Genomic DNA, 7,801 nt, shown 5'->3' with positions numbered 1-7,801 from the left:
ATCTTTGTACGCAAAACCCATGCGTGCTCTTTACTGGTAATCATTATGAAAGCCTCGGTCTCATACAAAACTGTGATGCAGATCTATGAGCGGACAGAAATATAACGTGATTGTTCACATGATTTCTTATTGTGTCTAATGTTGTGGCCAAAGAACACAGAATATCTACAACATGATATATTATGACTTTTGTCTTGATTGTGTTTGCTTTTATCAAATAAATTAAAAATACTAAGTACACAAACTGTTATCATCATAATTTGTAATCATAATTTTAGATAAATGCTTCAGTTATTCATAAGAAGAGAGTTTGTGTACAGTGTTTGATGTTTGTTTGTATTGAAGAGCGTTTGTGTGTGCAGTTATTATGTGTTTGTCAAAGTACCGCGAGAACGATTCAAAAGCATCGGAAGCAGCCCACTCTCAGGTCGCTCTCGCGTTACTTTGACGTCATATGCCGTTCGGTCTGTTCGCCTCATAAAATCACGTGATCGCGTGCGACAGTAATTTGCTGCGTGTGGTAACAACGCGCGTCAATCGTCACGTCCCACTGCGACCTATCAGGCTGTGGATTTTGGGATTGACGCTGTGCTGTGAGCAGTGTTGGGTAAGTTACTCAAAAAAAGTAATTAATTACTAGTTACCTAGTTACTAGTCACCTTCAATCATGTAATTAGATTATTTTACAAATTACTCTCTCCAAAAAGTATTTAATTACTTATTACTTATTACTTGCTAAATCCTATTAGTACATGATACAAGGATAGGCTTGAAATGGCTCGAATAAATAAAAGTACATCAATTACTATGGTCCCACTTTAGGGTCCAATTCTCTTTATTAACTAACTATTAACTACTTTTGCCTCAATATACTCCAACAACTAATACTAAAGAAGTTATAAATTTTGAGTATTGGTAGAAATGGGGAGGGTTAAGGATGTAGAATAAGGTTTTGCAGAATCAGGCATTAATATGTGCTATTAAGTATTAATAAACAGCCAGCATCTCATTAATATTAATGCTAATAATCAACCAGTTAATAGTAAGAATTGTAAACTTAAACCATGTTAAATCCACTATTGTATTATAGTATATATAATTGTTTAGAGTCCATATACAGTATTTAGTTACATCAGAAGTAACTGTAATTAGATTACAAGAAAAATAAGAGTAATCCCTTACTTTACTTTTTCAAAGGAAAAGTAATTTAATTACAGTAACTAATTACACCCAACACTGGCTGTGAGCGGTAAGATTCTCCCTCTTCAAATGGTGACGTTTATTATTAATATCTGTGGGTGTTATACTGTTATATTTAACAATCAATCCCTTACGAAAATTAACCATGGTTTTATCACAGTTAAAAAAAACATGGTTACTGAAGTAAGATTTAAAAAAATAATAATAACCATGGTATTGAAAATCATGTCTATCAAAAACCATATAGTTAAACCATGGTTAGTGTAGTAAAACCATGGTTTTGCTGAGAGTAATCAATACACCAAAAAAATCATGGTTGCACTTTTACCACAATAAAACCATGTTTAATTTTCGTAAGGGATCATACAGATATGTAAATCAGTAACAACATTTGAACAAATATAAAAGGACTTTTTCAGTTTAATCAAATGTTTTAAAAGCAACCCGAAGTATGAAATAAAAAATAAACTAAATTAAATTAGCATAATATAAATTCTAAAACATAATGCAGCAGTATTAAAGGCGGAGTGCACAATGTTTGAAAGCCAATGTTGACATTTGAAATCACCTAAACAAACATGCCCCTACCCCAATAGAATAGACCCGCCCCACACATACGCAACCCGGCAAGGATGTCGGTTAGTAGACATGCTCCTTACTGCTGATTGGCTATAAGTGTGTTTTGGTAGTCGGCCCGTCTCCTTTTCCAAAGCGTTTTTCAAACATCGTGGACTCCGCCTTTAACAGCGTGAAAAAAGTAACAAGTGTTACTTTCGTCCTGACAGGAACTCCTTACATTTAGGAGGCGTGCACACCAAAGCTTTAAAACACTGAGCGCTGAGCGTGGAAAAAACGTGCTTCCATTGGAAACAATTGAAAACATACGCCGGCCACAACGTGTTATTAAAAAAATGACTGCTTTAGGAATTTATTTATCATGGTCGAAAACTGCTTTATCGATCTACAGGTGTGAAACGATAACGAAATAACGCAATATTGTTTAGCTCTGTCAAGGGATGCGTGCTAAAAATTCTGTCATAGTTTGGAATGAAAATGTAGTCAGGACTCGCTTTGTTATTTTTGTCCCTCTTCACCCCGGTTCTCCCTTACATTACATAAAAAACCCGAAATTTATAACCCATTATATATATATATAGCCCTTTATTACGATTTACATATTTTACATCAGATACGATGTATTTACCTGAAAAGTTGGCATAGTGGTACATAATAATGGTGCATCACGTAGTCATAAGATTTGCACGCAACAAAAATATTAGCTTTAGTTATTATGACATTCCTGTTCAGTTTTCATAATTGAGCTGAATAATCGCAGGTAATTTTCTCTATAATTTTACCAAGATGTGTTTGATTCAGACAACATTCATTTCAAATCCGTAATGACCCACCACTGTAACCTATAAATAGGACTACGGTCATACTTTCCATTATAGCTGTATAATAATGTTTAATACTAATGAAAAGCAGGCTACTAATTAAAAATTATGTATTTGAATAACCTGTGATTATACTTTGCTATTTTAATCCTGTTATAATTTCTGAGATTAATACGGTTGACAGGAAGACTGTAATGGAAAGTATTACTGATGTTATAAACTATGTAAAGGGAAATTAAATGAATAAAATCAGTCAATTGGACGTCATGACAGAATAAAGTATCTTCTTCACTTGAGACATGAATGAAACCTGAAATCCAGCATGCGTTGTTTGAGGAAAGCTGTGCTTTTATGAGCCATCAGTTTTGTGCGATTTACTACTAATCAAGGAACCGGCTTTACTGACGTGATGCGCATGACTATCACATAGTGGTGAGCATGAATTGACGTGATAAATGTTTTTTGGGATGTTCACACAAACACTGCCGGGCCGCATCGCATATGATTTAGTCATTATAACATCACTGTGTAGTGTACAGATCCCTTAATCCCAGTGTATTACGAGGAAACATAGAGATTTTATGGAAAGGAACACAAGACCCTGGTGGATGTCTTCTGTTGGTTTCTAACACTATCTGTGGAAAATATTTCAGAGGCGCATACGCAAACACGGCAGGTTTCAGATGTTGACTTTTATGATAAACCTTTGTCTGGGAAGGAGTGTTATGTGCGAGGTCATTTTGATCCTGTCTGAATATTCTGAATATTTCAGATACAAACACAAATCAAAAAACATCTCATTCAGTCTTACCGAGGATGTGAAGAGCTCTTTCTTCATGTCAAAACTTTCAAGTATCACCTGTTGTGGCATATTTCAAGTGTGTTTGACGTTAGTCGCTCCTTTGACAAGCATTCAAATAAATTATAAATTCTTTGAAAGGGTGATATGGATGGATGGTAGACAGGCAGGTAGGGTAGGATAGCACAGTGGTTCCCAAACTTTTTCAGCGTGTGGCCCCCCTTGTGTACTGTGCTTTCCTTCGCGGCCCCCCTAAAACTCAACATTTTAATAAAAAAACACTAAATTAAACAAAAAAGTAGTGCTTTTGGTTAGTAGCCTTATTTTTTTAGGTTTAATTACACAGAATTCATGATAAATTAATGTACTTCATAAAATGTTATAAAACTGGGGCCCCCCTGGCACCATCTCCCGGCCCCCAGTTTGAAAACTACTGGGATAGCAGACAGGCAAGCAGGCATGCAAGGCATGCAAGTTAGCAAACATAAATATAACAAGGATGCTCCAATTTGTGCATATTCAGAATAAATCAAATGACCATTCGTACGTTTTTTTTATGATTTGTTGTTGCCCTCTGTGAAGTTAGGGTTAGCGGTGGCGTTTACACCTGGTATTAAGATGCATTTTGGTCGATCGGATCACAAGTGGACGACACTAAATGGAGGTGTAAACGGGGTCTAGACCGCTTTGAGCTTGTCCACTTTCAACCACATTTCTCCCTCTTGTGTTTTAATGACTCACCCATAGACTGTCTCACAGAAGTGATTGAAAGTGGACAGGATTCAAACACTAGTTGTGAATGAAAATGTGTCTCTCTAATCCACCTGTGAATCAATCGACCAAAATTCGTTATAATATCAGGTGGGGATGCTTCAATCGATCGATCATCGCATTAAATGACTCGATCAGTACTCGCAAAATTTGTTCGCAAAAATCTCATGGACCGATCTTTTTATTTACTTTAGGGCTCCTCAATGCAGCCGCAATTTGAGACCATTTTTTACATAGTGCAAACATTTTTGCAGCTCATGATGACAAGAAATCGGTACTCGGTATCGGCTGCAAAAATCCCGATCGAAGCATCCCTAGTAAATGCTACAATCTGGGTTAGGACTGCACGGTTATGACAAAAAACCCTGTAATTGATGATTATTCAGCTTAATATTGTAATTGCGGTTATTATTGCCGATTAATAGCTTTTATTAGGATGTCACTTTAAGTATTGGTTTACACTATTTTTATGTATGCTTTTTGGGTTGTATGAGTTGGGTTTGAGTAAGGATGTCATTTTATGTAACAGAAAGTCGTTCTAACCCCAAACCGAAGCGACAATTGTAAGAAAATAGGAAAAGCAGTTGAGTAACCAATACATGAATCTGACTCGGAAAAGAAATGCGTGGCATGGGCACGTAAAATGGTGAAAATATGTGACAATGACACGAAAAACTGAGCAAAATAATCCTTGACTATTTCACGTATTTTGTGAGATCAAGCTGGTATAGCTCAGTGATAGAGCAATGCATTACCACTACAAAAGGTCATGGGTTGAAACCCAGGAAACAAACATGCTGAATAAATGTATATCTTGTAATGCAATGTAAGCGTCTGCCAAATGCATAAATGAAGTTTGAAAATGCTTTATAACTTTCTTTGAAACAGCTGGATGGTAAATTCTAAACATCCCAAACTAAATAATATAATGTAAATAACAAATAATTATGCTCTTAGTAATAAATCCAGAGTAAGTGGCTAATGGACACGGCAACTTATCAATTTTAAAATCTCTGATTCACCACAAACATACTAGCGAAACGCACAGAAATGAATGCAAATAGCTGTAATTGAGGCTTTTGCCGATTATGTAATTGTTTCACTTGTAAGTGTAATCCCCATTCGGTTTTCCATTGATTGTGCAGAGTCCACGTGTTTGGGATTGTTCAGGGATTTTTGTTTGTTTTGCAGTAATAAGAGTGATACCTGTCACTCTTGGATTGATTAATTGTATATATGAGGTGAGGACATTGAAATGTAAGCCATCTGAGTTAACATGATTACAGATCACAGTTAATGATCATTTTAAGATTGATCTGCTTACAGCTCGGAGAACAGAATATATCATCAACTTTCTTTTGTGTACATAAACACTCGAAAAACAAAAAAACAGGCTTTAGATTGATGAATACTGATCTTCTGTCAGAATTTCTGCAGAATATACAAACAACACCACAGAGGGTTTCCTCACAAAAAATAAATGAAGAGGTGATTTGTGTTCACAATATACATAAAAATAAACATTTAGATATTTCTTCTTAGATGTCCTACAGTCCTTTGAATGATCCAGTACTCCAGGATCAGAATAACAGATGGATAAGAAGCCACATTTACATTTGAAAATGAGCTGAAATTTGAGGAACATCTGAAGAGAAACTGAGAGCGTCTGTTCTTTGCCTAAAAAGATTAAATTGTCAATGTCTAAGACCGTTTGTCAGAAAACCACGTCAAAGAAAAATATTTGTTGTTGGCAATATAAACTACAGCGTCAGTATGAGGTCAATACAAGCCTGGTGATTTAAATAACACTGATAGTAGGATATTATATAAGCATTGGAAAATTCAATCTTTTTTATCTCAACATCATGTCATTACAAACCTGACTATCTTTTTCATCAAGACACACATGAACCAATGACATGTGACACCACAGCCATTAAACCTTCGATCTGGAGTGATTGTGCATCTGCAAATAACATCATAAGGCCCATAAGATAAAAAGTTTGTACAGTACAGGTTTGACATATAAATATGCTAAAGATGTTTAAACTATCATTTCTGTATATTTCCAGCCTGATCTCATTAAAATTTGTTTGCTTATTCATATGAATTTGTACGAAGTGAATCATACAAAAAACTTACCTTTATTGGAAATAAACAATAATGAAACCACACCCCTAACCCCAACGTCAAAAGGGGCGAAATCAAATGTGGTTGTACAAATTAATACAAATTAGCCACCTTATAAAATATGTATGAATTGACATGAGATTACCTTAAAGCTATCATTTAAAAGTTACAAAACTAAAGTTACCTCATTAGTCATAAAAACTGAAATGTTCAGGGAAAGATTACTGATACAGACAAATGCAACATATCTCTCAGATTTACTCAGAATTGTTAAATACGTAACCCACAGCAGTGTTGTGATTTATCTTCATTTATATAAAAAAAAACAAAAGCAAAAATTCTCTTCTGCTTTTTTCATTACGTTCTCATTGACTGCCAGCGGTGTGGTGAGGAGTGACACAAGAGATCAGGCAGTCTAATGCTGGGAAAAACGTCTTCTGTTCAAAAGAGACGTACGTGTCGGTCCTCTGAGAGACGTCATTTTCTCTTTCTTTGTGTCGTGTTCCAGGTTGAAGTGAAAGTCAATCATTAATCATGAAAGTGATGTTGGCCACACGTCATTTGGCATCCTGCTGTCCTGAGAGAGATGATGTTCTCATCGCCTTCTAGTCGGGGTACAGAAAGACAAGATGAGTGAAAACAGAAATACAGTATAAATCTTTGAAACTAAATGACTTCTGCTTTTATTATGTCAAGGCTCGCAACATTTCTGACTCCTGGTAGCCCTTCAAGCAGGCACTCTTCAGTTTTTGGTAGCCCGACATAAATGCAAGTAGCCAGAATAAAAAATACATTAATTTTAATGTAGAAAACATCTATCTGTCAAAACACATAAAATAATCAAATTACAATCGTTAATACAAATATTTGCTTCTAACTGAACTGAAATATCTATAAACTTCAGATTCTGAGTCTGAAATATTAACTGAAGTCACAGATAAGAAAATGCCACTCGATATTAATAGCAAATAGCACAGGGTTCCTCAATTAGTTTTGACTACGAGCCAGATTTTGCCAATACAAAGCCTATAGGGCCCTGACCACAATGCTTGCTCTGATATTCTTCTTCTTCTTCTTTGATGCTGTTGTTTTTTAACAAAGAAAAAATCTGGATTTCTATGCAAGCCAGCTCCACACGCACCATTTAATAGTGGTTCAATGGGTCACAAAACTCAAAGTTTGGATCATACAGTACAATGATTTTCCAGTTACACATTGGATCATTTTTTGATCAGAAAAATATGGACTACTGTCACTTTAAGAGCGAGATCTTCATGGAGTCACCTACAGTATACTGTAGCCTTTTTTGTGATTTTCTTCACTGCACATGTAATATACATCACTTAAAGCTTGCTGCAGCAGATTTTATTTTTTACATGAGGATAGTACAGATCCAGATCGTCAATCAATGGCAGATCAGTACTGCTTGGTTCCTGTACAGTTCACAACTTAAGCGACCCGACCCGCAGTATATGGCCTGTGTTCTGAATTGTGTGTGTGTGTG

The 7,801-nt window shown here is 35.6% G+C and overlaps 1 long non-coding RNA gene across 1 annotated transcript; it reads left to right on the top strand.

Annotated features, from left to right (window-relative positions):
- The first annotated feature begins 470 nt into the window (after positions 1-470).
- Positions 471-6,966, top strand: LOC141350362 (uncharacterized). The gene is made up of 2 exons (XR_012358471.1): positions 471-607; positions 6,806-6,966. It is a non-coding gene; the product is annotated as an uncharacterized lncRNA (long non-coding RNA).
- The last annotated feature ends 835 nt before the right edge of the window (positions 6,967-7,801 follow it).

The sequence above is a fragment of the Misgurnus anguillicaudatus genome, chromosome 18 (genome assembly GCF_027580225.2).
Source record: "Misgurnus anguillicaudatus chromosome 18, ASM2758022v2, whole genome shotgun sequence".
Lineage (NCBI taxonomy): Eukaryota > Metazoa > Chordata > Actinopteri > Cypriniformes > Cobitidae > Misgurnus > Misgurnus anguillicaudatus.
The sequence above is the reverse complement of the archived record's forward strand: the minus strand, read 5'-3'. Positions and strand labels throughout refer to the sequence as shown.